This window comes from Arachis ipaensis, chromosome B10 (genome assembly GCF_059453495.1).
Source record: "Arachis ipaensis isolate K30076 ecotype BB chromosome B10, ASM5945349v1, whole genome shotgun sequence".
NCBI lineage: Eukaryota > Viridiplantae > Streptophyta > Magnoliopsida > Fabales > Fabaceae > Arachis > Arachis ipaensis.
Window position 1 is genome coordinate 57,323,774 of NC_142435.1, and position 12,819 is coordinate 57,336,592.

General features: G+C 37.8%; 1 non-coding gene across 1 annotated transcript; it reads right to left on the minus strand.

The window, feature by feature from the left end:
* Positions 1 to 6,780: 6,780 nt before the first annotated feature.
* On the minus strand, positions 6,781 to 6,888 carry LOC148580163 (small nucleolar RNA R71). Its single transcript, XR_015896007.1, has one exon. It is a non-coding gene; the product is annotated as a small nucleolar RNA R71 (small nucleolar RNA).
* Between the last annotated feature and the right edge of the window lie 5,931 nt (positions 6,889 to 12,819).

Sequence of the window (12,819 nt, forward strand, 5' to 3'; positions counted from 1 at the left end):
AAAGGATCAATGGATCCTATTCCGACATGATCAAGAACCAACACCTGATTAGCTGATGTGGTGACTGACGTTAGGATTTTTGCCAGTAAAGAATGTCATAAAAACAGTCGCGTTGTAGATATAGTCTCTAAATCGACAAAAATCCCTTCGCACAAACGTTTTGGTTGTCACAAGTAACAAACCCCTAAATAAATTGATAACCGAAGTATTTAAACCTCGGGTCGTCTTCTCAAGGAATTGCAGGGAGGTATGTTCTTATTATTGGTTATGAAGATTGTAAATTGGGGGGTTTTGGAAGTAAGGAAGCAGTATATTGCACAAAAAGAATAAAATAAAATAGTAATAATAAAATAAACTCTTGACAAGATATGAAGACTGGAGGTCCTATCCCAGTTATCCTTATCAATTGTAATGAGAATTGGATTTTTCTCCCACTTTATTAACCTCTAACTATGAAGGTAAGTTAAGTGGATGAATTAATTCTTGAAGAATTTCAATTCTCAATCAACAACGAGTTTGATAACTCAAGAGTCACCAATTATTTAACAAAGGCCAAAAGGAGAGAAATTCTACTTGAATGAAAATAATTTGGATAAATCGAGAACTTTAATAAATTAAAGAAAGCAATCATAAACAGAGCATCAATATAAATAAAGTAAAGCAATCTTAAATCTGAAAACACCTCAAATAAAATACATTCAAAGTAGTAAAATCTAACAAGGAAAAGTTCATAAGCCAATTGGAAAAATAAATAAAAATAAAGAACCTGGGATTGAGAGTCACTCCTAAAATTAAGAGAAATCCTAAATCCTAATCCTAAGAGAGAGAAGAGAACCTCTCTCTCTAAAAACTACATCTACTCCTAAAATTGTGAATATGACAGCCTCTTTATGAATGGATGCAGTCCTTCACTTTATAGCCTCTAATCTGTGTTTTCTGGGCCACAAACTGGGTCAGAAACAGTCCAGAATTCGCTGGTTTCGAATTTTGCCACGCTGGATTTTTGTCACTGCGACGCGGCCGCATGGATCACGCGGTCGCGTCACCTAGCGTTAGGGAAACTATAAAATATTATATATCAAATCGAAGCCCCGGACGTTAGCTTTCCAACGCAACTAGAATCGCATCATTTGGATCTCTGTAGCTAAAGTTATAGCCATTTGAGTGCGAAGAGGTCAGGCTGGACAGCTTAGCAATTTCTCTAACTTCTTGTATTCCTTCCACTTTTGCATGCTTCCTTTTCATCCTCTGAGCCATTCCTGCCCTGTAATCTCTGAAATCACTTAACACACATATCAAGGCATCTAATGGTAATAAGAGAGGATTTAATATTAGCAAATATAAGATCAAAGAAGCATGTTTTCCATCAAAGCACATAATTAGGAAGGAAATATAAAACCATGCAAATATTATGAATAAGTGGGTAAAGAGTTGATAAAATCCACTCAATTGAGCACAAGATAAACCATGAAATAGTGGTTTATCAACCTCCCCACACTTAAACACTAGCATGTCCTCATGCTAAGCTCAAGAGAAGCTATAAAGATGAAGAGGAATGGTAGAAAGTATGAAATGCAATCCTATCTATATGAATGCAGCTAAATGTGAAATGCTTCTACCTACTTGGTTTAAAAGTAAATAAATTCTCCAAGAATAAATATGAACTGGATTTCACTAATTCAAATCATAAAAATGAAGTACAAATAGACTTGCAAGAAGAAAATAGCTTATAAAAGTAGGGAACAAGGAATTGAGCATCGAACCCTCACTGGTAGTGTATACACTCTTATCACTCAAGTGTTTTTAGGTTCGATTCTCTCAATTCTCTACTAACCTTGCTTTCTAAGGCTTGCTCTTCATCTAACAATCAACATAAATTTAATGCACAAATACACAAATCAAGAGGTCTTTTAAGGGTTGTAATGGGGTTAGGGTCAAGGTAGGATTGTATTTGGTCAAGTGGACTAAAATCTGAATCCTTAATTAACTTAAACTTTCCACCAAACTTTAGACAATCCATGTAATCACAATACAAATTCTAACTATCCATCAACTATGTTTTCCACATTATTCATGCATTCTAATTCTGAGTACCGTACATATGCATTGCTTTCACCACTTACTTTGGGGCATTTTGTCCCCTTTCTCTTATTTGCACTTTTTCTTTTCTTTTTCTCGCTTTTTTTCTCTTTATATATATATATATATATTTTTTCTTTTATTTTTCTCAATGCATATGATTAATTTATTGAATGCATGAACATATCCTAAACATTTCTTTCACATTTTTAGAAAATTCTAACATACTCAATTCTCAAACCAAATATTTCTAAACCCAATTTCCCACACTTAAATCATAAGCACTCTCACTAGTCTAAGCTAACTAAGGATTCAAATTAAGGACATTATTGTTTTCCGCTTAGAGTTAATGATGTGCTAAAGTAAAGAACAAAGGGGTAAAATAGGCTCAAATTGGTTTGCAAAGGATAATGAAAGGTAAGGCCATATGGGTATGTAAGCTCAGTGAAACAAAGGCCTCAATCATGTAAGTGTATGCATACATCAAATTATGGAAATATAGAATCAAGCAAGACAAAGATCACAATTTTAGAGAGAAAAACACACATCAAAAATAAAATATTGGTTGAAAAATGCAACCAATTTAAATAGGCTCAAAATCTCACAGGTTTTGTGTGTTCGAGCTCTAAACCATGTTCCAGTATAATATCTCTTCAAACAAGTGTAACATTAAATTTTTTTCAAATTAGTGAAATGCTCTTAAAAGGTTTCTTGAAAAAGAAAATATTACTTTAACCAAGTGGTAAAATATGCAAAAAAAATCAAATAAATATGCAATCAAACATGCAAATGCAACAATCAAACAAATAAAATAAAAAATTTGGTGTTGAGTCAAGAAATAGCTAACCCATGGAGATCAATATCGACCTCCCCACACTTAAAAGATTGTACCGTCCTCGGTGCATGCTAAGATGTACAAGTGGACGGGCTGTTCCAACTGATGCTTTCCTTCAAGGATTGTGCAGATAGACCTGTTTGTCTCCCTTTTAGAAGTTTCTCTTTTTTGCCGTCTTTGGTGGCCAGCCTGAAAGAAGAGGAAAAGAAGAACAGTAACCCAGAAATAAAGATAAGAAAATAAAAGAAGTATGGGTGGGTTAATGCGAAATGATAAGGGTCTCATTTACATGGAAGCTTCAACATGTAAGTGAGAAAACAATAGAAGCCATGGCATGCCAGTGGTGCAAAATTTGCAACAATGGGGAAGAGAGTGGGTAATGAAAGAAAATGTGAGTTCATGTCAATACAAAAGGAATATCAGTATTATAAAAATTAGCATTTATTTAAATAATATTACCCAATCAGAATTAAACAAGTCACTAAGCACCAAGAAAATACCAGAAAAGATGTAACAGTTGAATAAGAATATTTGAACACCAATAATAACTTTAGAAAAATAAAATATGCAATGAATGAAAGTATCCAAATAAATTAAATAAAATAAAATGAAAGTGAAAAAGAATGAGAAGTAGAAAAAGAAAGTGAGAAAGGAGAGAGAAGGAAGAAATTAGGATTAGAAGAGAAAAGATAAGAAAATTGGCACTAATCTGGATAGGTTGTGCGACGCTGGCGACGTGGTCACGTGGGTGACGCGGTCGCGTGGTGCGCAATAAGGTTAGGCGACGCGGACGCGTGGGGCACGCGATCGCGTGACTCGATTTGTGCTAGTGACGCGAGTGCAGCCTCGCGGTCGCACAACTCTCTGTTCAAAACTCTTTTGCCAAAAATCTGGGTGACGCGATCGCGTGGGTGACGCGATCGCGTGAGTGGCCATCATGGGATATGACGTGGACGCATGGGGCATGCGTTCGCGTGGTGAGGCTTGGGCTTCCAGCACGAGTCCAGCCCAACTCCAGCTCAACTTTCGGCCATGCACCCGGTTCAGTGACAATGCATCAGGACCATTTTCACTGAGAGGACGGGAGGTAGCCATTGACAACGGTGAAACCCAACATAAGCTTGCCATGGAAGGGAGTATGAATGATTGGAAGAAGGAAATGGGAAAGCAGAGGTTCAGGAGGAACAAAGCATCTTCATACGCTTATCTGAAATTCTCACCAATGAATTACATAAGTATCTCTATCTTTATTTTATATTTTATCCATCTTTTAATTATCAAATCTCCATAACCATTTGAATCCGCCTGACTGAGATTTACAAGATGACCATAGCTTGCTTCGAGCTGACAATCTCCGTGGGATCGACCCTTACTCGCGTAAGGTGTATTACTTGGACGACCCAGTGCACTTGCTGGTTAGTTGTGCGGAGTTGTGATAAAGAGTTGAGATTACAATTGTGCGTACTAAGTTGTTGGCGCCATTGATGATCACAATTTTGTGCACCAAGTTTTTGGCGTCGTTGCCGGAGATTGTTCGAGTTTGGACAACTGACGGCTCATCTTGTTGCTTAGATTAGGTAATTTTATTTTATGTTTAAGCTTTTTACTTTTTATTTTCGAAATTTTTTTTCAAAAATACAAAAGAAAATTTTTTATTTTGTTCTTCAGAATTTTTAAGAATAAATTCTAGAGTTTCATGATGATTTGTTGAAGTCTGGCTGGCTGTGAAGCCATGTCTAATCTTTTGGACTGAGGTTTCAACTTATCATCACAAGAGCTTGTTGATTTCTATCAATTTTGCTGTTGAAAGTAATGATCTGCTAAAGCTTGGCTGGCCATTGGCCATGTCTAGTGTTTTGGACCGGAGCTTTCTTTGAAAGCTTGGCTGGCTAGTAAGCCATGTCTAATTCCTGGACCGGAGTCTTAGACTAGCATTGCAATGATTCCTGGAATTCTTATTAAAAATTTTGAATCCCTTTATTTTCTTTTCCACTCAATTTTTTAAAAATCACAAAATTTTTTTATAAAACCATAAAAATAAAAAATATTCTATGTTTCTTGTTTAAGTCTAGTGTCTAATTTTAAGTTTGGTGTCAATTGCATGTCTTTATTCTTCTAATTTTTGAAAATTACATGCATTATGTTCGTCATTGATATTCAAGATGTTCTTGATGATTTCCTTGCTCTGATCTTGAAATTCTCTTGTTCTGTGTGTTTAGTTGTTTCTCACATGCATTTTTCAAATTGTTATAAACCTTAGTATACAAACTTTTAAGTTTGGTGCCTTGCATGCATTATGTATTTGATCTTAGTTTTCCATGTTTAATTGCATTTTGATTGTTCCTCATCATTAAAAATCCAAAAATTTTTCAAAATTATGTCTTTTCAAGTCAATAATACAGAGAATTGAAGATTCAGAACATGCAGCAGAGGAATTACACAGAAAAAGCTGGGCGTTCAAAACGCCCAGTGAAGAAGGAAAACTGGCGTTTAAACGCCAGCCAGGGTACCTGGCTGGGCGTTAAACGCCCAAAAGGGTAGCATTTTGGGCGTTAAACGCCAGAATGGATACCATTCTGGCGTTTAATGCCAGGATGACATAAGAGGGAAGATTTCGTTTTTAATTCAAATTTTTTTCAAGTTTTCATAAGTTTTCAAAATCAAATCTTTTTCAAATCATATCTTTTCAATAATATCTTTTCAAAATAAATTTCTTTCCATTTTTTTTACTATTTTCGAAAATACTTGCTAACAATTAATGATTTGATTCAAAAATTTCAAATATGTTGCTTTCTTGTTAAGAAAGGTTTAATATCTGAATCATATCTTTTAAATTTCTTGTTAGCCAAGTCATTAATTTTAAAATCAAATTTTTTAAATTGTTTTTCAATTATATCATTTCAATCATATCTTTTTAAAACCATATCTTTTCAATCATACCTTCTTAATCACATCTTTTTCAAAATAATTTTCAATCATATCTTTTTGATTTCTAATTTCAAAAATCTTTTTCCAAAATCACTTAATTTCTTTCCCAACTTTAATTCTCGAAAATCATCAATCAAATTTTCAAAATTTCTTTTAATTATTTCAAAATCTTTTACTTTAATTTCGAAAATTCTTCCCCTCTTCTCACATCCTTCTATTTAAAGGACTAACACTCCTCCACTATCAACAATTCAAACTCTATCCCTCTTAAGTTCGAATTCTTCCCTTTCTACCTTCTCCTTCTATTCTTCTTTTCCTCTAACACTTCAAGGAATCTCTATACTGTGACATAGAGGATTCCATACTTTCTTCTTCTCTTTTCATATGAGCAGAAGCAAGGACAAAAGCATTCTTGTTGAAGCTGATCCTGAACCTAAAAGGACCTTGAAGAGAAAGCTAAGAGAAAGCTAAGAGAAGCTAAAGTACAACTCTCTGTAGAGGACCTAACAGAAATTTTCAAACAAGAAGAAGCCATGGCAGCCGAAAACAACAACAATGCCAACAATGCAAGGAAGGTGCTTGGTGACTTTACTGCACCTACTCCCGACTTCTATGGGAGAAGCATCTCAATCTCTGCCATTGGAGTAAACAACTTTGAGCTTAAGCCTCAATTAGTTTCTCTGATGCAACAGAATTGCAAGTTTCATGGACTTCCAATGGAAGATCCTTATCAGTTCTTAGCTGAATTCTTGCAAATCTGTGACACTGTCAAGACCAATGTGGTTGACCCTGAAGTCTACAGACTTATGCTCTTTCCTTTTGTTGTAAGAGACAGAGCTAGGACATGTTTGGATTCACAATCCAAAGAAAGCCTGAACTCTTGGGAAAAGCTAGTAAATGCCTTCTTGGAAAAGTTCTTTCCACCTCAAAAATTGAGCAAGCTTAGAGTGGAAGTCTAAACCTTCAGACAGAAAGAAGGAGAATCCCTCTATGAAGCTTGGGAAAGATACAAGCAATTGATCAGAAGGTGTCCTTCTGACATGCTTTCTGAATGGAGCATCATCGGTATCTTCTATGATGGTCTGTCTGAACTGTCTAAGATGTCATTGGACAGCTCTGCTGGAGGATCTCTTTATCTGAAGAAGACGCCTGCAGAAGCTCAGGAACTCATTGAGATGGTTGCAAATAACCAATTCATGTACACTTCTGAAAGGAACCCTGTGAATAATGGGACAAATCAGAAGAAAGGAGTTCTTGAGATTGATACTCTGAATGCTATACTGGCTCAGAATAAAATATTGACTCAGCAAGTCAATATGATTTCTCAAAGTCTGTCTGGAATGCAAGCTGCACCAGGCAGTACTAAGGAAGCTTCCCCTGAAGAAGAAGCTTATGATCCTGAGAACCCAGCAATGGAAGAGGTGAATTACATGGGAGATTCCTATGGAAACACCTATAATCCTTCATGGAGAAATCATCCAAATCTTTCATGGAAGGATCAACAGAGGCCTCAACAAGGCTTCAACAACAATAATGGTGGAAGAAATAGGTTTAGCAATGGCAAACCTTTTCCATCATCTTCTCAGCAACAGACAGAGAATTCTAAGCAGAGCCACTCTGAATTAGCAACTGTAGTATCTGATCTAATGAAAACCACTCAAAGTTTCATGACTGAAACAAGGTCCTCTATTAGAAATTTGGAGGCACTAGTGGGTCAGCTGAGTAAGAAAATTATTGAACTCCCTCCTAGTATTTTCCCAAGCAATACAGAAGAGAATCCAAAGAGAGAGTGCAAGGCCATAAACACGTCTCACATGGCCGAACCTGGAGAGGAGGAAGAGGCAGTGATCTCTACTGAGGAAGACCTCAATGGACGTCCATTGGCCTCCATGGAATTCCCTGTTGAGAAACCATAGGAATCTGAGGCTCACACAGAGACCATAGAGATTCCATTGAATTTACTCTTGCCATTCATGAGCTTTGATGAGTATTCTTCCTCTGAAGAGGATGAAGATGTTACTGTAGAGCAATTTGCTAAGTACCTTGGAACAATCATGAAGCTAAACGCCAAGTTATTTGGTAATGAGACTTGGGAGAATGAACCTCCATTACTCACTAAAGATCTGGATGACTTGATTAGGCAGAAATTACCTCTGAAGAGACAAGATCCTGGAAAGTTCTCAATACCTTGTACCATAGGCGCCATAACCTTTGAGAAAGCTCTGTGTGACCTAGGGTCAAGCATAAACCTCATGCCTCTCTCTGTAATGGAGAAGCTAGGGATCATTGAGGTACAAGCTGCAAGAATCTCACTGGAGATGGCAAACAATTCAAAGAAACAGGCTTATGGACTTGTAGAGGATGTCTTGGTAAAGGTTGAAGACCACTACATCCCTACTGATTTCATAATCCTAGAGACTGGGAAGTGTGTGGATGAATCCATCATCCTTGGCAGACCCTTCCTAGCCACAGTAAAAGCTGTGATTGATGTTGACAGAGGAGAATTGGTCCTTCAAGTGAATAAGGACTTCTTTGTGTTTAAAGCTCAAGGATCTCCCTCTGTAACCATGGAGAAGATGCATGAAAAGCTTCTCTTAATGCAGAGTCAAATAAAATCCCCACATTCAAACTCTAAGTTTGGTGTTGGGAGGCCATGCTCTGAGTATATGTGAGGCTCCTTGAGAGCCCACTGTCAAGCTATTGACATTAAAGAAGCACTTATTGGGAGGCAACCCAATTTTACTTATCTATGTTAAATTTCTATTTTCTTTTGTTATTTTATGTTTTCTGTAGGTTGATGATCATGTGAAGTCACAAAAATAATTGAAAAAGCAAAAACAGACTGAAAAATAGAATGAAAAATAGAACACCCTGGAGGAGAAGCTTACTGGCATTTAAACGCCAGTAAGGGTAGCAGAATGGGCGTTAAACGCCCAGTCTGGCACCATTCTGGGCGTTTAACACCAGAAATGGGCACCAGACTGGTGTTAACACCAGAAAATGGCAAGAAGCTGGTGTTAAACGCCAGAAATGGGCAGCAACCTGGCGTTTAACACCAGGATTGGAAGAAAGGGGCGTTTTGCACGCCACTTGGTGCAGGAATGAAAAATCCTTGACACCTCAGGATCTGTGGACCCCACAGGATCCCCACCTACCCCACATCTCTCTCTCTTCTTCACCCATTCATCAATCACCTCAATACCTCTTCCGAAAAAATCCCTCACCTATCAAATCCCACCATTCTCTTTACCACTCACATCCATCCTTCATAAAACCCCACCTACCTCACCATTCAAATTCAAACCACTTTCCCTCCCAAACCCACCCATAATGGCCGAACCATACCCCCTTCTCCACTCCTATATAAACCTATCTTCACTCCTTCATTTTCACCCAACATACACACTACTTCTCCCCCTTGGCCGAAATACTAAGCCCCCTCAATCTCCTTTATCTCTTCTTCTTCTACTCTCTTCTTTCTTCTTTTGCTCAAGGACGAGCAAACCTTCTAAGTTTGGTGTGGTAAAAGCATTACTTTTTGTTTTTCCATAACCATTTATGGCACCTAAGGCCGGAGAAACCTCTAGAAAGAGGAAAGGGAAGGCAAAAGCTTCCACTTCCGAGTCATGGGAGATGGAGAGATTCATCTCAAGGGTGCATCAAGACCACTTCTATGAAGTTGTGGTCAAGAAGAAGGTGATCCCCTAGGTCCCTTTCAAACTCAAAAAGGGTGAATATCCAGAGATCCGACATGAGATTCGAAGAAGAGGTTGGGAAGTTCTCACCAACCCCATTCAACAAGTCGGAATCTTAATGGTTCAAGAGTTCTATGCCAATGCATGGATCACCAAGAACCATGATCAAAGTGTGAACCCGGACCCAAAGAATTGACTTACAATGGTTCGGGGGAAATGCTTAGATTTTAGTCCGGAGAATGTAAGGTTGGCATTCAACTTGCCAATGATGTAAGGAGATGCACACCCCTACACTAGAAGGGTCAACTTTGATCAAAGGTTGGACCAAATCCTCGTAGACATTTGTGAAGAGGACGCTCAATGGAAGAGAGATTCATGAGGGAAGCCGGTTCAACTAAGAAGGCATGACCTCAAGCCCATGGTTAGGGGATGGTTGGAGTTCATCCAACGCTCAATCATTCCTACTAGCAACCGATCTGAAGTTACTATAGACCGGGCGATCATGATCCATAGCATCATGATTGGAGAGGAAGTAGAAGTTCATGAGGTTATATCCCAATAACTCTACAAGGTGGCGGACAAGTCCTCTACTTTGGCAAGATTAGCCTTCCCTCATCTCATTTGTCATCTCTGCAATTCAGCTGGAATTGACATAGAGGAAGACATCCTCATTAATGAGGACAAGCCCATCACTAAGAAAAGGATGGAGCAAACAAGAGATCCCACTCATGGACAAGAGCATGAGAAAATTCCTCATCATGAAATTTCTGAGATACCTCAAGGGATGCATTTTCCTCCACAAAACTATTGGAAGCAAATTAACACCTCCCTAGGAGAATTGAGTTCTAATATGGGACAACTAAGGGTGGAGCACCAAGAGCATTCTATCCTCCTCCATGAAATTAGAGAAGACCAAAGAGTTATGAGAGAGGAGCAACAAAGGCAAGGAAGAGACATTGAGGAGCTCAAGCACTCCATAAGATCTTCAAGAGGAAGAACAAGCCGCCATCACTAAGGTAGACCCGTTCTTTAATTTCCTTGATCTTTATTTTCTATTTTTTTTTCGAAAATTATGCCTTATGTCTATTTATGTTTGTGTCTTTATTAAATGATCACTAGTGTCTAAGTGTCTATGCCTTAAAGCTATGAAAATAAATCCATCACCTTTCTTAAAAAAAGAGTGTTTTAATTGAAAAGGAAAAGAAGTGCATGAATTTCAAATTTTAAAACAGTTTAATTATTCTGATGTGGTGGCAATACTTTTGTCTTTCTGAAAGAATGCTTGAACAATGCATATTTTTGATATTGTTGATTCATGAATGTTAAAATTGTTGGCTCTTGAAAGAATGATAAAAAAAGGAGAAATGCTATTGATAATCTGAAAAATCATAAAAATGATTCTTGAAGCAAGAAAAAGCAGTGAAAAGCTTGCGAAAAAAAAAAGAAAAAAATGGCGAAAAAAAAGAGAGAAAGAAAAAGAAAAAAAAAAAGCAAGGAGAAAAAGCCAATAGCCCTTTAAACCAAAAGGCAAGGGTAAAATAAAAAGGATCCAAGGCTTTGAGCATCAGTGGATAGGAGGGCCCACAGGAATAAAATCCTGGCCTAAGCGGCTAAACCAAGCTGTCCTTAACCATGTGCTTGTGGCGTGAAGGTGTCAAGTGAAAACTTGAGACTGAGCGGTTAAAGTCATGGTCCAAAAGCAAAAAGAGTGTGCTTGAGAGCTCTGGACTCCTCTAATTGGGGACTCTAGCAAAGCTGAGTCACAATCTGAAAAGGTTCACCCAGTTATGTGTCTGTGGCATTTATGTATCCGGTGGTAATACTGGAAAACAAAATGCTTTGAGTCACGGCCAAGACTCATAAAGTAGCTGTGTTCAAGAATCAACATACTTAACTAGGAGAATTAATAACACTATCTGAATTCTGAGTTCCTATAGATGCCAATCATTCTGAACTTCAAGGGATAAAGTGAGATGCCAAAACTGTTCAGAAGTAAAAAGCTAAAAGCCCCGCTCATCTAATTAATACTGATCTTCATAGATGTTTTTGGAATTCATTGTACATTCTATTATTTTTATCCTATTTGATTTTTAGTTTCTTGGGGACAAGCAATAATTTAAGTTTGGTGTTGTGATGAGCGGATAATTTATACGCTTTTTGGCATTGTTTTTAGTATGTTTTTAGTATATTTTAGTAAGTTTTTATTATGTTTTTATTAGTTTTTAAATAAAAATTACATTTCTGGACTTTACTATGAGTTTGTGTATTTTTCTGTGATTTCAGGTATTTTCTGGCTGAAATTGAGGGACCTGAGCAAAAATCTGATTTAGAGGCTGAAAAAGGACTACAGATGCTGTTGGATTCCGACCTCCCTGCACTCTAAGTGGATTTTCTGGAGCTACAGAAGCCCAATTGGCTCGCTCTTAATTGCGTTGGAAAGTAGACATTCTGGGCTTTTCCGAAATTTATAATAGTCTATACTTTGCCCGAGATTTGATGGCCCAAACAGGCGTTCCAAGTTAGCTTAAGAATTCTGGCGTCAAAACGCCAGAACTGGCACAAAAGCTGGAGTTAAATGCCCAAACTGGCACAAAAGCTGGCGTTTAACTCCAAGAAAAGTCTCTACATGTGAAAGCTTCAATGCTCAGCCCAAGCACACACCAAGTGGTCCCGGAAGAAGATTTCTGCATTAATTACCTATTTCTGTAACCCTAGGCTACTAGTTTTCTATAAATAGGACCTTTTGCTATTGTATTTTTACACTTGATATACTTTGATAGACCTTTTCACGTTTGGGGGCTAGCCTCACGGCCATTCCTAGACCCTTTTGTTCTTATGTATTTTCAACGGTGGAGTTTCTATACACCATAGATTAAGGTGTGGAGCTCTGCTGTTCTTCATGAATTAATGCAATTACTACTGTTTTCTATTCAATTCACGCCTACTTCTTGTTCTAAGATATTCATTCGTACCCAAGAACATGATGAATGTGATGATTATGTGACACTCATCACCATTCTCCCCTATGAACGCGTGCCTGACAACCACCTCCGTTCTACATGCAATCAAGCTTGAATGTTTATCTCTTAGCCTTCTGGTTCATGACGCATGGTTACCTCGCCTGACAACCGAGTCTTCTATTCCATGAAATCAGAGTCTTCGTGGTATAGGCAAGAATCAATTGGCAGCATTCTTGAGATTCGGAAAGTCTAAACCTTGTCTGTGGTATTCTGAGTAGGATCTGGGATGTGATGACTGTGACGAGCTTCAAACTCGTGAGTG